The sequence below is a fragment of the Zalophus californianus genome, chromosome 9, assembly GCF_009762305.2.
Source record: "Zalophus californianus isolate mZalCal1 chromosome 9, mZalCal1.pri.v2, whole genome shotgun sequence".
Taxonomy (NCBI): domain Eukaryota; kingdom Metazoa; phylum Chordata; class Mammalia; order Carnivora; family Otariidae; genus Zalophus; species Zalophus californianus.
In genome coordinates this window covers 104,896,418-104,917,108 of record NC_045603.1, presented here as the reverse complement: position 1 = coordinate 104,917,108, position 20,691 = coordinate 104,896,418, and positions in this window count along the sequence as shown.

The following is a 20,691-nucleotide window of genomic DNA, read 5'->3' as shown; positions in this document are numbered from 1 at the left end:
TAATGTAAACATGATGCAAGTTTTGATAAGTAGCTATTAAACATAGTAACAAACTGTTATTTGAAATTCACTTCTTATGAAAGGAAAGGTTTTTTTCCTCATGTATCAGTGGACCAACACTGCTTATTCATAGAATGGGACTGCATTCAGCATTTTAAATATTTTACAGGTAAGCCTTGAAAACTTTGTTTACATAAATAATGATACTAGTTTTGTCATAACCATGTTACTCAATTCTTTGAACCCCTTCTGAGTTACATGCCAAACATCACATAGCCATCTGCCACCAAATATTTTCAATGGTTTGGCAGCTGACAACTTGACTGGGTCCTCCTTTGGTTTTGGTAATGCAATATTTGGAACCCTCCTGACTTGAAAACAAGATGTCATTAGAATCCCATTAGACACAAGTATTTGGGGGAGATTCTTTGGTTTAGTGCCTAAGAGGTTTTTACGCCCCTGGTGTAAAAAGGCCTGGTGAGAGGTTTTCTTTTGGAAGTGGGAGAAGGGCAAGTGTGAAGAAGAGCTGAGAAAGGAGAAGATACCACCCATACCTGACCCCTTGAAGCTGGCACCTTCCCAGGCAGCTGAGTTCTTGGAAGAGGACACAGAGTGTTGAGGTTCTAGAAATCCATCCCCTTCAAGCTAGGGTCAGTCAACCTTTTCTGTAAAGGACCAGATAGTGAGTATTTTAGACTTTGCCATGTGGCCTCTGTCCCAGCTATTTCACTCTGCTCTTGGAGCACAAAACCTGCTGTAGACAATATGTGAACTAAGGAGTGTGGCTGTGTTCCAGCAAAACTTTATTTATGGACACTTACATTTGAATTCCATCTAATTTTTACATGTCCCCAAACATTATTCCTCTTTTGATATTCCTCCTCCCCATTATTTAAAAATGTAAAATCCATCTCAGCTCCTGGGGTGGTAAAAAGCAGGCCAGATTTGGGCCGCAGTCTCTAGTTTGCTGACTCTTGCCCCAAAGCATCCATGGAGGCATGCCCCTTGAGAATGTGTATACATTCTAGTTTGAACTTTGCCATCCTGGTTTTCAACCCTGGCTACATATGAGAATCACACGAAATGCTTTATTTATTTATTTAAAAATTTAAATTCAAGTCAGGTAACATAGAGTGTATTTTTAATTTCAGGGGTAGAATTTAGTGATTCATCGGATGCATACAACATCAAGTGCCCTCCTTAAGGTCCGTCACCCAGTGACCCCATCCCCCCCCACCTCCCCTCCAGCAACCCTCAGTTTGTTTCCTATGATTAAGAGTCTCTTATGATTTGGCTCCCTATTTTTTCTTTTTTTTTAAGATTTTATTTATTTATTTGACAGAGAGAGACACAGCGAGAGAGAGAGAACCCAAGCGGGGCTGGGGGAGTGGGGGAAGGAGTGGGAGAGGGAGAAGCAGGCTTCCCGCAGAGCAGGGAGCCCGATGCGGGGCTCGATCCCAGGACCCTGGGATCAGGACCTGAGCCAAGGGCAGACGCTTAACGACTGAGCCACCCAAGCGCCCCTATTTTTAACTCTTTGAGGAACCTCCATACTGTTTTCCAGAGTGGCTGCACCAGCTCGCATTCCCACCAACAGTGTAGGAGGGTTCCCCTTTCTCCGCATCCCTGCCAACATCTGTCGTTTCCTGACTTGTTAATTTTAGCCATTCTGACGGGTGTGAGGTGGTATCTCATTGTGGTTTTGATTTGGATTTCTCTGATGATGAGTGATATAGAGCATTTTTTCATGTGTCTGTTGGCCATTTGTATGTCTTCTTTGGAGAAATGTCTTCTTTATATCTTCTCCACATTTCTTGACTGGAGTTTTAATTTTTTGGGTGTAGAATTTGATAAGCTCTTTATAGATTTTGGATACTAGCCCTTTATCTGATATGTCATTTGCAAATATCTTCTCCCATTCTGTAGGCTGCCTTTTAGTTTTGTTGATTTTCCTTTGCTGTGCAGAAATTTTTTTATCTTGATGAAGTCCCAATAGTTCATTTTTGCTTTTGTTTCCCTTGCTACCTGAGGAGCTTTAAAAACTATCAATGCCCAGCCCCACCCTCCCCACACTGATTTAGTTGGTCTGGGGTGGAGTCCAGGCATAGCTTTTTTTTTTTTTAAGAGTTTCCCAGGCAATTCTAATGTTGCAGCCTGACTTGGGTCCCTATTCTGATTGCCATAGGCTCTAACACAGCTCTCAGGGCATATGATGCTGCGCTGTGCTATGGTTACAGCATTTCATCCAGGGGAAAGCATCACCAGCTTAAGATGAAGTGCAATTTGAAAGATTATAAAGTGTAGGGGCGCCTGGCTGGCTCAGTCAGAGTAGCGTGTGACTCTTGATCTTGGGGAATAGAGATTATTTAAATAAATAAATATTAAAAAATAAAAGATTATAAAATGTAAAAATGTGGGTGTCTTCAATTGAATAGAATCTTGCCTACAAAACCAATCCGTCCTTACAGCAAGGGTCCTGGCTTCCTCACCACTGTGTTCCTCTCACCCTTGAGTGCATTGCTGGGTGTGATGTGTTAAATAAATACTTGTTGAGTGCACCATTGGGTTGCTTTGTTTGTTTGTTATTTGTTCTCTGGGCTCTTACTTTTTTCTCTTCCCTTCTCTGCCCAGAGAGAGCCTCATTCTGAGGAAATAGGAGATGCTCAGTAAGCATTTGTGGATTCATTGATTAAGAAAGGAGTGGTAGACTGATATCAGGAATTGGAGTCAGGCAGGAACTGGAGAACTTGATCGTGTCTTTGGCTATGGAAAAAAAGAAGAGACCACCGCCCCCCCCCCCACCCCCCGCCCCGGACTGGCTAAAAGAGAACTTTTTATTACTTTTATGTACAGAAAATTCAACAGTATCCACTCAGCCCAGTGGGTGGCCAGTTCTTTAGCCTTTGCCTTTTCCAGCTTAGCGTTGCAAGCCACCAACTTCAGACCTAGGACAATTGCTTACCCAGTGACGTCAGATCTCATCATATCTGACATTGTAATTATGGTCCTGATGGCTTCCACCAGCTTAGCCAGAGCTCTTTTGTCTTCTGAGTTCACCTGTGTGAAGGTGACAGTGGTGCAGGTCTTCCTGTGGACCAGACGCCCCAGCCTGGCCTTCCCCTTGATAATGCAGTAGGGAACCCCATCTTATGTATGACACAGGGCAGACGGGAAGACAACCAGCTCAGTGGGATCCATAGCATGTGCAATCACTGCCGTCTGAGCCTTCTTGTTTTCCACCAAGGTGGTGACAGTGTTAACCCCAGCTTGAAAGACAGGTGGCCTCTTAGGGGGACATCCCCTTTGCCAGCAGCTTTCTTCTCAGCCCAGGCCAACGATCTCTGCCTCTTCTCTTGCTCTGTCTCTCCTCTGTGTTTGGGCCAGCTTAAGCCATTGAGTAGCTATGTGGCAGTCCAAGGCCTGGGTGAGCTGGTTAATCCCGGGAGGCACTTTTAGACATTTATAGAGAATAGCTGTTTGCCGTTGCAGCTGGATATAGCAGGGACATTTGACAAAGTGGGTGAGGTCCCTTTTGGGCTCGATGTCCTGTCTGATGCCAGTATTCTTGGGCCTTTTCTCAAACAGGACACTGACCACCTTCTTGGCTTCCTGCTTCTTCACGACAGGGGCCCCCTTCTTCCCCTCTCCTTCTTTCCTTTTGGCATCCTGGATGGCTGGAGGATAGAGAGAACACCACTGATTCTATTCCTGGATGATGGGAGAGGGGACAGAGTGGTTTTTGCCATGAGGAAGATGAGAGAGAGTCAGAAGTTAGGGAAATAATCTCTGATTGACTGGTATTTGTATCTCTATTATCTCCCTGTATTTTCTGCTAGTGTATAAGCTCAATGAAGGAAGGTCTGGGAGTCATTTTCCATCTGTGTCTAGAAAGCACCTATCTCAGAGCAGACGATCAATAAATATGTCTTGAATAAACTATTGAATAATTGTGTTCACTGAGGTTTACTGAAGCCTGAGAGAGGTTTTTGTGTGTAGAAACATTATTTATAATATTGGTGTTTTAAAGATTTTTTTTAAAAGATTTTATTTATTTATTTGACAGAGAGGGAGACACAGTGAGAGAGGGAACACAAGCAGGGGGAGTAGGAGAGGGAGAAGCAAGCTTCCGGCTGAGCAGGGAGCCCAACTCCTGAGCTGAAGGCAGATGCTTAACGACTGAGCCACCCAGGCACCCTATAATATTGGTGTTTTAATTATTACTCACTTACACTGAGTTATGAAATTTAAGTCCCAGTTTTTCCTCAAGCTTTTAAATTAAACTTACAAATCTTGCTAGTACATTTATTAACTAGTAATATTCAATAAGAACAATCACTTTTACTTGTTCTTTGGTTCACGTGCAGTTAACTCATAAACTTAAGATTAAATTGTCTTTAAACACTTAACACTACTCAAAACTTGATTAATTACATTTTTCTTAGACATTTCAAGCTATATCACAAATTTTATGTGTCTGCTTCTCTCAAACATTTCTAATGCTAACCAAGTAGACTTAAAAATTTAACAAAGCATTTCTAAGCATTTAAGCAACACTTGCAAATCTAATTGTTAGCAAAATCTAGGAGGTTATTGCAGTAATTGTTCATATCCTGATTTCTTCATACCTTCTTGAGTAATCCTCTCTCACACTTACTCAGAGCATGGTCATTGGAATTGCTTTGACCAACGGGACAATAGCATATGTAACACACTGCGGTTTGCTCTCTCTTACTGTATTTGGAATCTTAGACTCCCACGTAAGGAAGCCTGGGCTAATCTAATGGAGGATGAGAGACCATGTGGAGCAGAGACTAACAGACCGATCAATGTTCCAACCACCTGACCTTGACCATTCAGCCTGACCATCAGCACCAGCTGGAACCAGACCAGACCAGAAGAGCTGTTCAATTGACCCACAGAATGAAGAGAAATAATAAGAGAGAATTTAAGTCACTAAGTTTGGGTGTTTCTTAATGCAGCAAAAGCAAACTGATATTTAAACTGAAATCCTTCTTATTCGTAATAGGCCTTTTCAGGCCAGAGTTTTTCCCCTGAAACCTGGACTGTCCATCCACTTTATGACAGAATCTCTTCTGTGCTTCTGTGCTCCTGATTTGAGTTGATGAGGTAATGAACCCTGCACCAGATTGTAACTACTCTACTGCTTGATTGGATTCCACACCCTTCTAATATTTCTCTTTTATCAACTCTCATTTTAAAGTCATTTGTAGATATCTCCCCAATGATCAGTGGGGTCAGTTACCCTTCTAAATGTAAAGTTTGATCTTTTTTATTTATTTTATTTTATTAACTTAAAAAAATTTAAGTTTTCTCTACACCCAATGTGGGGCTCGAACTCACAACTCTGAGGTCAAGAGTTTTGTGCTCCACCGACTGAACCAGCCAGGAGCCCCAAGTTTGATCTTTTTAAACAAATAAATGCATTTAATAATTTCTTGACATAATAACAAATGCCAGTGCAATACAATTAATATTAATAGCAAGGTGATAAGAAAGAGGTAACCCAATCATCATTAACGTACTTTACATAATCATCCTTTTCATGAGTTGAAATTTTCTCCTAGGGCACTTTATGTTTTTCCCCTTCTGGAATACCATTATAGGCTCATGATTTTTCTCAGATCTGTTCCTGTGAAATATGATTATTTCCTTTTTATTCAAACTGTAATATCTCAGCCAGGGAAAGATCCTTTAAGCTTGCTCTTGTCTCCTCAGTGCCACCCCAAATGGTCTGAAGCATCTTATTGCCTGGGAATAAGGTATTTTAGGCAACCAAGATGGAATTAGCTACTTTTCACCAAGCTTTGGTTATTTCAGGGGTGTATTAGAGACCTCATTCAGGGCTCTAAGGGTGCATTCAAATTGTTCCATATAAATCTGAAATGGGTGATTTTGCTGTGGACCATTTTCATGCTAGAAAAGTCATACAGTTGTCCCCCCTTATCTGCAGTTTTGCTTTCCATGGTTTCAGTTACCCATGGTCAACTGTGGTTTGGATACAGATAATCCTTCTTCTGAAGTATGGTCAGAAGGTCAATAGTAACATGACATTTTTTTTTTAAAGATGTTATTTATTTGAGACAGAGAGCTTGAGTGCATGAGCAGGAGGAGGGAGGGCAGAGGGAGAGGGAGAAGCAGACTCCGCACTAAGAAGGGAGCACGATGCGTGACCTGGGACTCCATCCCAGGATCATGACCTGAGCTGAAGGCAGATGCTTAACTGACTGAGCCACCAGGTGCCCCAATAGTAGCCTGACATTTTATCTTGATGCCTATGTCATTTCCCTCACTTCATCTCATCAACTAGGCATTTTACCATCTCACATCATCACAAGAAGAAGAAGGGTGAGTACAATAAATATTTTGAGAGAGACTACATTTGCAAAACTTTTATTACAGCATATTGTTGTAATTGTTCTATTTTAATTAGCTATTGTTGTTAATCTCCTACTGTAACTAATTTATAAATTAAAATTGATCATAAGTATGTATGTATAGGAAAAAATAGTATACATAGAGTTTGGTACTATCCGTGGTTTCAGGAATCCTTTGGGGATCTTGGAATATATCCCTGTGGATAAGGGCAGGGGGGACTATTATACTTTTAAAAGTAGGAGTTCATAATGATGCTTTCAATATAATTTCCACTTTACCCAATCCTTAATTGTTCTGACATAAAAATATTTTATTTACAACATATCTTTTTAAATTCAATACAGCATTTCCAACAGAATTTAGCAGAAGTAAGGGCTCTAAGTTGCTGAGCATAATGGTCACATTTTATGACTCAGATTGAAAGATATTACTTAAGTGGAGAGTTCCATCAAATTCTATTAGTGATTAGCTTTGTTTTCTGGGAGGCAGAAACAGATGTATTGGGCTTTCTTGCCTTTACCAGTTATCTTCTAGGCACAGGAATTTCCCAGAATCCCAATCACCAGAATGTACCTGCAGAATGTCAGCACCATTCTTCTTAGAAACATGTTCTTAGCAAGGATGGAAATTGCTGCTTTTCCATTTCTATTTCTTTCTCTCTCTCTTTTTTTTTAAAGATTTTATTTATTTATTTGACAGAGAGAGACACAGCGAGTGGGAACACAAGCAAGGGGAGTGTGAGAGGGAGAAGCAGGCTTCCACTGAGCAGGAAGTCCAATGCAGGGCTTGATCCCAGGACCCTGGGATCATGACCTGAGCCAAAGGCAGATGCTTAACGGCTGAGCCACCCAGGCGCCCCTCCATTTCTATTTCTTTCTTTTTTTTAAGGATTTTATTTATTTATTTGACACACAGAGAGAGTGGGAGCAGGAACACAAGCAGGGGGAGCGAGAGAGGGAGAAGCAGGCTTCCCACGGAGCAGGAAGCCCAACGTGGGGCTCGATCCCAGGATCCTGGAATCATGACCTGAGCCGAAGGCAGATGCTTAACGACTGAGCCACCCAGGCGCCTCCCTCCCTTTCTATTTCTAAGAGGGATTCAAATTACAGCAAGAAAGAGCTATTGCAAAAAAAAAAATTTTTTTTAAGGCACCCAGTCCAGGGATTGTTAAGTTGAAGTCCATGGATAGGTTCTAGGAAGTTTATAAACACTCAGAAATAATTTGTAAAATGTTTATGTGTTTATGTCTCTTTCCCTGGAAAGAGAATTCACAAATTTCACCAGATTCTTTAAAAAGAATTTTTTTAAAGATGTTATTTATTTATTTGACAGAGAGAGACACAGCGAGAGAGGGAACACAAGCAGGGGGAGTGGGAGAGGGAGAAGCAGGCTTCCCATTGAGCAGGGAGCCCAATGCGGGGCTGGATCGCAGGACTCTAGGATCATGACCTGAGCCAAAGGCAGACGTTTAATGACTGAGCCACCCAGGCGCCCTTAAATTTCATCAGATTCTTAAAGGAGTTTTAGTATTAACAAAACAAAAATAAAACCATCACCAGCACCACAACTAAACCACAACCCTGATTTAGCTAATCTTTTCCCTTAGTCGTAAGTAAACTGATCAAGTAAATCACTTGCCTGAAATCATAGTTTGTGGCAGAACCTAGGACAGAGGGAGCCAGGTGGTAAGCTTCATAAAGAAGTTAGAAGTTCTGAACTCCTCGATGAGTGCTCTTTCTCTTACATGAAGTCAGAACAGGGAATCATTACATCCCAGAACAATTGTTAAATTTATATTTTAAAAAGGGAACATTGAAATTTGAAGAAAGAGAGGGAAGGGATATAAATGATGGAACAGAAGTAATATTGGGAGAAATTGCACAAGATGAGTCAAAAGAATCCTAAGCTTAGAAGTGATTCTCATTTACGAGAGACAGAGAGAAAGATGTGATGAGAGGTATAGAATTTTGCGTAAGTGCTTGTCAATAACATGGGCAGAGAATAGTGGTCATTGTAAAGGAAGTAAAATATAAAAACACTTGCAGAATATTTCTCAGTCCAAATCCCAGTAAGCTTCTTCCTAGGAATTGACAGGCTGATTCTAAAATTTACATGGAAACTCCAAGGACCAAGAATATCCAAAGCAATCTTGGGAAAGAATAAACTTGGGGACTTATACTATTGGACTCAAGACGTTTTCCAAAGCTACAGTAATCAAAACCGTTGGTTGGTACTGGCATAAGGACTAAGAGATAAGTCAATGGGACACATAGAGATTCCAGAAACCATGCACACTTATATAGCCATTTGATTTTTGACAAGGTGCCAAAGCAATTCAGTGGGAAAAGGAAAGTCTTTTTTTTTTTTTTTAAGATTTTATTTATTTGACAGAAAGAGACACAGCAAGAGAGGGAACACAAGCAGGGAGAGTGGGAGAGGGAGAGGGAGAAGCAGGCTTCCCGCCAAGCAGGGAACCTGATGCGGGGCTCGATCCCAGGACCCTGGGATCGTGACCTGAGCCGAAGGCAGACACTTAACCATCTGAGCCACACAGGTGCCCCAAAAGGAAAGTCTTTTAAAGAAATAATACTGAAACAACAGGGGATCTCTATAGAAAAAGCGTACCCCTACCCCTACCTCACACCATACACAAAAATTAATTCAAGAGGGATCGTAGATCTAAACATAAAAGCAAAAACTGTAATGTCTCTAGAAAAAAACAGAGGAGAATGTCTTTGTGACTTGGGAATAGATAAAGGTTTCTTAGGATGCAGAAAGTAATAACCACAAAAAATATATGATAAATGAAATGTCATGAAAATTAAAAACTTCTGTTCATTAAACACACTGTTAAGGAAATAAGAAGGCAAGACACGAACAGGGAAAGATATTTTGCAAGACATACATCTGACAAAGAATTGATATTCTGAACATATAAAGAATTTCTTAATAGTAAAAAGAACTCAATTTTTAAAAATAGGCAAAACATTTCAATACACTCCACAAATTAATGTATATATGAATAGCCAATAAGTACATGAAAAGGTGCTTACCATCATTATTCATTAGGGAAATACAAATTAAAACCACAATGAAAAACCACTATATACCTACCAGAATGGCTAAAGTTGAGAATACTGATAATATCAAATATTGGCAAAGATTTGGAACAGACAGAACTTTCATACATTGTTGGTGGGGATGTAAAAGTATATGGCTACTTTGGAAAAATTTTCTTAGGAAACTAAACATACAACAATTTTTTGCCCAGCTATTCCATTCTTAGGTGTTTTTCCAAGAGAAATAAAAAACATATGTCCCATAAAGACTTGTATAAAAATGTTCATAGAAGTTTTATTTATAATGGCCCCAAACTAGAAACAGTCCAGGTATACATCAATAGGAGAATGGATAAACAGTGGAGTATTTATAGAATGGTACAAACTATTGTTGGACACAATAGCATGAATGAATCTCAAAAATGCTATGTTGGTGAAGGAAGTCTGTACAAAAGAGTGCATACTTTATAATTCTAATTTACAAAGTTGGATAGGTGAATAGCAGGTAAAACTAATTATGGTGGCTAAAAAAAAAAATCAGACCAATGTTTGCACCATGGGGGTAGAGAACCAGGACTGACTGGGAAGGGGTGCGAGTAGAATTGCTACATGAACTACAGGATACCCAGTTATATTTGAATGTCAGATAAACAATGAATACTTTTTTTAGGATAAGTATTTCCCATGTAGTAGCTGGGACATACTTACACTAAAAAATTATCCATTCTTTATCCGAAATTCAAATTTGACTAAGCACACTATTATTTTTTCTTCTAAATCCGGCAACCCTAGGTATGAGGGAAATTCTAGAGTGATGGTAATGTTCTATATCTTATTGGGGTTTAGGTTACACAGGTATATATGCCAAAACTCATCTAATGGCACATTCCAAATCTGTATATTTAACTGTAAACTTTTTCTAAAAACACTATGAACAAATGCTGAACTCTAGTTAATCTGTGCATGCTGAAATGCTAAGTGTATTGATGTCTGCAACTTACTTTGAGATGCATAAGATGGATTGACAGATGGATAGAAGAATGGGTAAAAGGACAGATATGTGATAAAGCAAATATCATAGAATGTTATTTGTAGAACCTAGGTGATGTACGGTTTTTCAACTTTTCTGTATGTTTGAAATTTTTCATAATAAAACATTGTGAAAAATTCAAGGGGAAAAATTCACTATAGTGTGATACTACTTTTGTGAAATGTGTATAAAAAACCCCAAACCTTGAAGAATCCCATTAGATAGCAAAGGGATACATGATATTTTTTTAAATCAGGCAGCTGGAAGTTGTCTAAGAAGTTACTTTTAAAAGGTGAAGCACTGGGGTGCCTGGGTGGCTCAGTCATTAAGCGTCTGCCTTCCGCTCAGGTCATGATCTCAGGGTCCTGGGATCAAGTCCCGCATCCAGCTCCTTCCTCCAAGAGGAGCCTGCTTCTCCCTCTCCCCCTGTTCCCCTCTCCCTGCCTTTTGCGCTCAATCTCTTTCTCTCTCTCTCAAATGAATAAATCTTAAAAAAATAAAATGTGAGGGATTGATTTACAAGGAAAAGGCGTGGTCTTAAGGTGTTCCATTACTGTAAGACTCTAAGAAAAGCCTCACCTTGTTTCCATGGAGCTTAGGGAGGATTGCCTCTGAAGTAGACCACACTGTTTTGCCATAATTCAGAATCTCTGACTATCACTGGAATCTGTAACCCATCTCAGCACCCAGCTTTGGACTGAGTAGTCCCAGGCAAACAAAAATGGTGATTCTCATCTCTTTAATGTGGTCAAGTATAGATACACTGCTCTGAAGGTGTAGAAATAAGCAGAGATTTAAAAAAAAAGTACAGCAAATTCATGATATTATTACTTTGTGTTAGGTTTAAAAATATTCTGGTAATCATTGTAGTAATTTGTACGTATTGTTTCTTTTTTCTGAAGGAATTTGAAATATGTAGGAGAATGTCATGTTAGAGAGTCTGACATAATATACTTGTGATAGTACTTGAAAACATTTAAGAGAATTTGATATCAAACTTGTGAGTTATTTTGAAATATATAAAAAGTTGAATGAAAATAGATTTGGATAATTTGAAATGTGTTTAAGAATCTGCTTGCTTTTGGGGGCGCCTGGGTGGCTCAGTTGGTTAAGCATCTGCCTCTTGGTTTTGGCTCAGGTCATGATCTCAGGGTTGTAAGATTGAGCCCCAGGTCAGGCTCTGCACTCAGCAGGGAGTCTGCTTGAGATTCTCTCTCTCCCTCTCCCTCTGCCCCTCCTCCTTGCTTGAAATCTCTCTTAAATAAATAAATCTTTAAAAAAAGAATCTGATTACTTTTGTAATATATTCAGATTTTAGACAATTTGACTTATGGAATCTTTAAGACTTACCAAGGTCTAGGAAAGGAATTTAAGTGCTTTGGATAGTTCTGTTGGAAAGAAATATAAGTCTGTATTTTTAGGAGTTTGATGAGCATGGGTACTGCTTTCATGGCTGGAGTTCGAAATGCCTAGAAAACCCAGGTAACCAAGCTTGTGAACATATTTTCATAAGACATAAATGTTACCTACCTTTTGAAGAATTCTGTCCTTAGCTGCCGGAGTCAAATTTTAAGAAAATATGCCATTACACAATCGAAGTGATTTCCAGAGTGGGGAACGGGGAAAGATCCCATCTCTTTGTTGGAATCTGAAAGATTTTATGATGAAATGGCTTTTGAAAAGGGCTTTGAGAAGTAAGAGAGTGGGCAGGAGAAAAGGGCATTTTAGAACAGGAAACACTGGAAGGAAAGGCATAGAGTTCTTCCAGGGAATGCAAGTAGTCAAATGTGACTGGATCATCTAGGTGTTATAGCAGGAGAGTCAGGCTGCTTCAGTTATTGGGTGCAAGAAGCCACTGGGGTGTGCTGTGCAGGGAGCGCCTCTGTCAGAACTTTGCCTCAGCCGACTCGTCTGGCAGTGCCATAGAAGGTGGACTAGAGCAGTGGGGCCTGAGTGCTAGAAGACCTGCTCAGTCCTTCGTCTGTTTCTTTGGTCACCCACCATCCATCCATGCACCCATGCATGCATGCAACCATCCATCCACCATCCATCCAATCTTTCATTTAGTTGAGATTTCTTCATCACTCACGCTGTGCCAGGCTCTGTGTTCTGGGAACCCACAGATGAAGGGATGTGGTCTCTGCCCTCTAGGAACTCCCTGGTATGTAGGGAAGACAGACAATGACTAGATGGCAAGGAGGGTGGTGCATGCTTTAGCAGACCTGTGCTCAGAAGGCTGCAGGCTACCTGTCCATGCAGGCGTGGATGACTCGCTGTTCAGAGAGATGAGGCAAAGTGCCCCAGAGAAGGTGGCTCCGTGTTTATGTCACCTCAGTCCCCCTACGAGGTACTGAACTATCTAGCGTGGTGGCAGGGAACAAGGAAAGGAAAAGATGAAATAAATCACTCTGTTCTGCATTTTATTACAAAATTTCAAACATGAGAAAAAGTTGAAAGCATAGTACAACTAAGCCTGTATACACACCACCTCAGTTCAATACTTGTTAACGCTTTGTCATATTGGCTTTACCTGTATCTGTGAATGTGGCTGTGTGCTTTTCAGAGACATTTGGAAGTTGTAGACATCATGATACTTGGCCCCCAAATATTTCAGCAAGCACCTCTTCAGAGTGAGGACATCTCACTGCATCAACAGAATGCCTTTATTACACCTAAGAAAATGAACACTAACTCCTTAATATTCAGAGCATAGTCGAATTTCTCCAGTTGTGCCCTTAAATGCTTTTACTGTGGCTTTTTTAAAACCACGGTTCATTCAAGTTTCACATATTGCATGTGGCTGATTGCCTCTTTACATCTAGAACAGTTCCCTTGCCTTTTAAAAAATGACATTGAATATTCCACATTTTTATATTTGACAACTTCCTTGTAGTGTCTCTTAATATGATTTTTGTTTATTTACTTATTTTTTATTTTTTATTTTTTTAAAAGATTTTATTTGTTTATTTGAGAGAGAGAATGAGATAGAGAGAGAGAGAGCATGAGAGGGGGGAGGGTCAGAGGGAGAAGCAGACTCCCTGCTGAGCAGGGAGCCCGATGCGGGACTCGATCCCGGGACTCCAGGATCATGACCTGAGCCGAGGCAGTCGCTCAACCAACTGAGCCACCCAGGCGCCCTATTTACTTATTTTTTAAAGTTTTTATTTATTTATTTGAAAGAGAGACAGAGAGAACACAAGCAGGGGGGAGGGGCAGAGGGAGAGGGAGAAAGAGACTCTCTGCTGAGCGGCGAGCCTGACGTGGGACTGGATCCCAGGACCCTGGGACCATGACCCAAGCCAAAGTCAGACGCTTAACCGACTGAGCCACCCAGGTGCCCTGCATGATTTTTTCTATTCCCTATAATTCCTGTAAACTGGAAGTGAGGTCGAAAGGCTTGATTTGATTCAGGTTAAATCTTTTTGGCCAGAATATCCCCTAGGCAATGCTGTGTATTTCATGACGTCACATCGTGAGACCCTAAAAGGTCAGGTTGTTCCCACTATTACTTTTTATTTATTTTTTAATAGCTTTATTAAGGTATTCACAGACCATACCTATTCAGTTCATGTTGCTCCCTTGTCCCAGGGCTGCATAACTATTCCTATTACCAATGCTAAGTTTGGCCACCTGGTTGAAGCGGTGATTGCCAGAGAAGAGAGACATTTTAATTTACAAAGATTTCTTGGGCTCGGAGTCAAGCTCCGCATGGGGCACTAGACTCAGAAAGGCCACAGGACTGAGAGTTCAAGGGATTCCCCGTGACCTTGGAGAATGCAGCCCCAGGGGATTGTGGGGACAGAAGTCAGATTCCCAAGAGGAACATGGGTATTGGCGCTGTGGAGCTCTGACAGGGCAGACTTAATTTATGAGGTCTTAAAATCACAGGAAAGCAAAGACTCAGGAGGTGGCTTGAAGGGGTACCATGTTGAGTGGAACTTGGGGTGGCTACCGCCCCTTTCCTCCACCTGCCATAGACCTGTGTTCTATACCCGCTCTGCTCCACTGCTCATCGGCTGTAGTTCTGGGTTTGTATGGAGCAGCTTTACAGACAAGTTCAGGAAACCTGGAGCCTGGGTAAGAGCAGATGGGAGTAAACCAAGTTTGCGGAGCACAGACCGAGCACCGGGCTGGGCATGGCGCCCCCCAGCTATGTCATTTAATCCTTACAGGACCCTGTGAGGTGGGAACGTCATAGAAGAGCAAACAAGTTGGGAGAGATCACTAACTTTTTTCTTTTTTTTAGAGAGAGACAGAGCACATGAGGGCATGGGGGCAGGGAAGGGGCAGAGGGAGAGAGAGAGAGAGAGAGAGAAAGAATTTCAAGCAGGCCCCACACTGAGCGTAGAACCTGACCTGGGGCTCGATCTCACAGCCCTGAGATCATGACCTGAGCTGAAATTCAGAATTGGACGCTTCACCAACTGAGCCACCCAGGCGCCCTGAGAGATTACTAATTTACCCAAGGTCACATAGCAGGGTTTTGGGGTGCACACGAATTGAGTCTAACAGTTTGAAAGAGATGGCAAAATTCTTCCTGCTCTCCATGCCTCACTGTCTCCTGGGGCCTTCAGTTCTTGAGCCCTCCTGTTTCTCTCCCAGTCTCCCAGCCCGTTGGCTCTCCTCCTTCTCTACTCAGTCTCAACTCCAGGTTGGTCCCTGGGACTCTCAGAACTGAGCCAGGCATCTCTACAGAACTGGGTTGGTGACTGTGATAGTGACCAGTCAGATTCACCTGGGGTTGTGGTGTGCACAATGCACAGTTCTAGGAAACACTATCCATACTAGAATCTCGTGAATGGTGCCCCCTGATGTTGTGCAGTACACAGATTCTAGCTAAGGTTTCTCCCTCCCACCCTTTCTCCCATTCTTCCTTTCTCTGTTTTCTTTTTTTAGCGAGGAACCAGCAAACAAGATGTGGAAAGGACGTGTGTGAGATCAAGGTTATTGTCAGTGTGATCAGACCTGGCTACCTGGTGCCTCCTTGTTCCTGGTGGAAGCACACCTGCAGCTCATTATTCTCAGCAGTCTACAGAGAATGAGGAATCTTCCAGGCCAGGGGTGCGCAGGAACATAGGCCTGCTGCTTTTTATACTGTTTTTAGGCTACCAAACACCAAGAACCCAGAACCTCCTTTTTCGTACAAATCTCTAGTGAGTTCACCTGTCAGTTGGGGCTGTGATGGCCCAGCCATCCTTTAGCTCTCCAGAAGGTAGGAATGTGTGGATGTGTTTTACCTGAAGAGCCTCAGTTTATCAGGTGTTGGCTGTTTGGCCTGCCTTTGTAGTTGCCTGACAGTTTCCTTGCAGGGCCCTGAACAGGATTTTTTTCTGTTTCTGTGCAGTTCTTTGAGTGTTCCTCCTCAACCCTTGTGGAGTGGGACTCACGCTCCCGCAGGTCCCCAGTTACCTGTGGAAGCTACCTTCCAAGCCCACCCAGGACGCCATTGCAACAAGAGTATCACCAGGAGCAGCACAGGCCCAGGTGATCCTCCTCCTTCCCTGGCATTTGGTTCTTTGGGGCAGTATTTGGTAGTGGTGGCTAAGGGGTCACAGACCACTCCCCTTGCAGCAATTAGGTGATTTTTTTCAACTCGTATTGTCCTTGACCTTTCTTGGCCACTCGTCCTACATTCTCTCAGTTCTCTGAAATTACCTGACTTTGCCTATTCTTGGGTCAGGTATTAGCTGGATGTAGTTTGCTAGGGGCAGAAGACATCCAGAAGAATGCTGACTTAAACACTGTATTTCTGTTGCAAGTAGAAGCTCAAACTGGTATGGAGACTCTGCTTTCTGAGGCCATCAGGGGACCAAACTCCTTCTATCCTTTTATTCTATCACCCTGGGGGAAGGTCCTTGTCTGCATCTGGGGCTGGTATTTCACTAGTGGGAAGTGGGGAAGGGAGAAGGGGAGGGAGGGCCCAGAAGGTTCATGCCTCACCGGCTCACATCCCATTGACCAGTGTCCCTGACGGCAAGAGAGGATGGGAAATACAGTCTTATTAAGGGAAGCTGTGCCCACCTCACGATTCTAGTCCTATGAGAAAAGAGCAGGAGGGCAGGGTCTGCCACAGACAGGCTGGGCTGTCAGGACCCCTGTTTCCATGGGAGAGGGCTGCAGGGCGGGTGTGAAGCAATCCTCTCACCTGCTCCTGGTGGCCTGCCAGCATCTCCTCCTACCGCGGGCCCCTGTGTGGCTGGAGTTCAGATTGGCCCAAACCATGCTAGAAGGAAGGTGATTTTGAGATAATGGGATGCTTGTGGTCTGTCCAGAGTCCACCATTCCCTTAGACAGGGCACCGGAACCCAGCTTCACAGATCCTGTAGGCCCTGCTGCTGTGATGAAAAAGAAGTACTCACCGGAGCGGTGTCCACATCCATCCCCACATCTGCCCCTCCATTCGGAGTAAGAGGTTGAATTGACAATGGTCCCATTTTCCTGTTGATGGTTCATAAGATGGTTCATAAGAACCATCATAAGAAACAGGATCATGTTCCTGTTTTGATAGAAAGCACGTCTTCTGGCTTAGACCGGGGGTGTGGTGTGTATTTGTTTCTCTGGCGGTCTATGCTGTCTTTTATTTACTTCCCCTGCCTCCTATAGATGCTGTGATGGAGAGAAAGTCCAGGCTGTGTCCTGAAGGAGGGTCAGCCCTGCATATCAAGCCAAGGGTAGTGACATGAGTTCTTTCATCAGAGTAATAGTTGAAGTTCTCCCACATGCCAGCCCTTGGTTGTTGGCAAGGATCCCCATCGCTGCAGCAGCAGTATCCACTCAAATGTTGCCATGCCATGACAGTGGTCTCTCCTGGTCAGGGCACATTGCTTGTATATATACCATGCAGTTCTAGTACATTGGGCTCACACCTACTATGTAGCTCTCAGACCCGTACATCATTCATGGGTCAGATGAAGACCTATTTGGGTCCTGATTTTGAGGGTGCATTATGAGGGGTAGAACAACATTCAGGATGCATCCTAGCACTGTCACTTCTGGATCTTCTGATGCTGGATCATGATCTCATGCCCAGAGCAGCATGGTGACATGCCTTCAGTGTCCTGACTCCTTATAAACTGCAAGTCCTCCAGGTGAGATGATCTGCCTGCATATTTCAGTGGCTCAGGGGGGTGTCCTTATTAGACAAGTGCAGAACTGCTCTTAAATTTGAGGTATAAGTTTGCTCTTTGGTTTCACCACAGCTCCTACCAGATAAGGAATTCCTTTGATGATCCAACCCTGGGTCTTCTTGGCTCCTGAGCACTCTGTCATCCCCATTGTGATGGCCCTGGAATTTCTGTAGATTATAACCTCCTCCTGGCTACTGTTTCAGAGACCACGGGCTTATTGTCTGAGCCCTCCATTTGTCAGTACACACTACTATCATAGTCCCGGGTCTTGGGGATCTCGTTTATTTCTGGGGCAATGTGTGGCATGATTTTATTCAATTCAAACTCGGGCAGTGTGAAATACATCATCTTAAACACCTCTCTTGGCCCAAGTGGGTTATTACTTGTTACTTGCTTATTTAGCAACCCAGGCCCTAGGGGTGCCACAGAGAACGGAACAAAGTCCTAATGTGAACTAGTGTTACAAACCGTCTGTTGCTTTGTCTTTGATGAGTGTTAACCTCCTTTGATGAGTGGGGCCGCTGAGGGTTTCCAGGGTGGTTTCCTTACCACACACAGAGTGAACCTCTGCACTCACAATGCAAACTCATGCCACCTGCCTCAGCTTCCAACAGTGTTCACCTCTGTCTCTTTCAACTGGTCTGCTCCTGTGGCAGTCGCTCCTTACTTTGCTTAGGCTCATGCACTCTGGCCTCTGGAATGAGGGAGTGAGGAGCTATCCTGACATCCTTACTCGGATCAAACACCTGTTCCTGAGATGATGGACGTCACCTGGAACACCTGAGTTCTCATACCTGGAGCTCACGGGACATTGCTTCCTCACTCTCAGTGCATGTTATTAGTACCTGGATGTGGATTTCCCATCTCCTGGCTGTCCTGGGGCTAAGGCCTTACTCCTAGCAGCACACACATCCTTGCTTTTGCAAGTCTTTGCTGGGGGCCCTTGGGATGCTAATGGACCCCTCCCACCTTTCTCTTTTTCTTTTTTTTTTTCCTCTTTTTCATAAAAAACATGTTGTTGCAGTTGGCCGCAGGTGTAGGGTTTGACTCACAGTCTCTATTTCCTCCTACTACTCATCATCAGTTTCACTACTGAGCAGTCCCTTTTCTTAGAGCTGGGCTGGAAACTCCCCATTCCTTGCACTTCCCTTCTAAATTCCTTCCACGCTCACCTGTCCCTCCTTCCCTAGTTGTCAGCACTGGATCAGTCAGAGCTAGGAGGTGGAATCCAGTTAAAGATTGGATTGAGAGAGGGCTGGGCAGTTCCACGGAAAAGCCCCTTTTAAATTTAGAGGCCATCAGCACCAGAAGCTGCCTTCAGTTCCCAGCCCTGGGCTTGTAGGTTGTCCTGATGCCCAGAGAGTGCTACTTGCATTTAGTTCACCCAGGCCAGGGATGCTAACCAACTGACCATTCATGGAAAGCTCCACCCCAAATGTGGAGGGTACCCATGTTGAGAGCCCTGCACCTAGCTCCTGCTCTTAATCAGCAAGCAGCACCCCAGGAAAGGCTGACTTGAACTACAGCCCCTCCCTGCCCCTGAAAATTCAGCTCATCTAAACCTCTGGGTCTAGTCCAGCCCACAGTGGGATATCCCTACAGAGTCTACAGCTGAAGGCCTGAAAAGGTAACAGGGTGTGGGAGCCTTTGCTTACCTTGAACTTATCTTGTTCCTGTCTTGAACCACTGGTCTTTCAGACAAAATCCTGCCAACATCTGCCACATGGGATCTGCCGGCCACCAAGTCTGGCTGGCTTTGATGAGAACGACATGGTTGTTTTCGCTTCATTTTATTGTGAAACCAGCACCTAGGCTGTGCAAAGGCCATTCGTGAGGCCAGGCCTGGCAGTGCTGAGGTTGCTCTGGCTCTCTGTGCCTTCCTTGATCCTCGTGGAGGCACTCCAGAAAGTCTATGGTCCTAGCAGCCTCAGGAAGAGAAGGATCTGCCAGGCCAGGGCCTCTTAAATTCTCTACCCCGCTGGTTTCTGTGGCTCTCCTTCTACCTCCTTGACCATTCCATCTTTTTTCCTCTGTGACCTTCTCTCCCAGGCTCTGTCTCCGTCCAGAGCTGGGCCACCACTGGGGAAGGTGGTAGGAAGAAGTTAGGGACCCAGGTATCAGAGGGTGGCATGAGTCCTGAGCATCCAGAAATTAGCAAATGGGGGGAGGGAGGAATGAGGGCCAACTGTATGTATGAAATTGCTGGTATTTGATCATTTTTGACCTATACAATCAGCAATTTCATCTGGCTCAAACTACAACTTCAGAAATTGCTTCAGTAAGGCCCGTGTCCACCTATACTTTAAACAAGGCTATTAGAAGCTTAGATAGCTTACACAAAGGTAAGTAGAAATAATTAAATCAGAAAAGGTACCACTTTACAATAGCACCTCTGCAGTTCCAGAAGGTAGTAAAGTGCTGGAGCCTTACATGAAATCACATATAGCCAGGAAGTAGCTCTTTTCCTGCTGAAAAGCTTGTGGCTGACCTAAACGCCCACCTCACTATAGAGGAGAATGGATCAGGGCAGCAGATCTCTGTGTCTCTGAGCCTGGGATGCCTGTCCGGGGTAATTTTTCAGAGTAGGCCCTGAAGTTCCATCATTCTATGGGTCAGCACAGTAGGCAGTGAGGAAAAACATCAGCTGGGATTTTAGAAAGAGTCGGTAAAGACTTGGTACTTCCAGGGTAGCCTAGACAATTCTTTGCAAAAACAAAGTCTTCTTATAAGGAAGTCTGTGATGGATGCTGAGATGAGCTGCTTACTATCTGTGGGTTCGTAGCCAAGTAAAATTCTCTCAGCCTCAGTTTCTTCTTCTATACATGGGGATGGTAATTCCTACCCATTGAGACTGTATTAGTCCACTAGAGCTGCTATAACCAATACCACTGGGTGGCTGAAACAACAGAAATTTATTTTCTCACAGTTCTTGAGGCCAGACGTCCAAGATCAAGATGTTGGCTGGGTTGGTTTCTGATGAGGCCTCTCTTCCTGGCTGGTCTTCTTGCTGTGTCCTCACATGGCCTCATCTCTGTGAGAGTGCAGAGAGAGAGAGAGAAATCGTTGGTGTCTCTTCCTC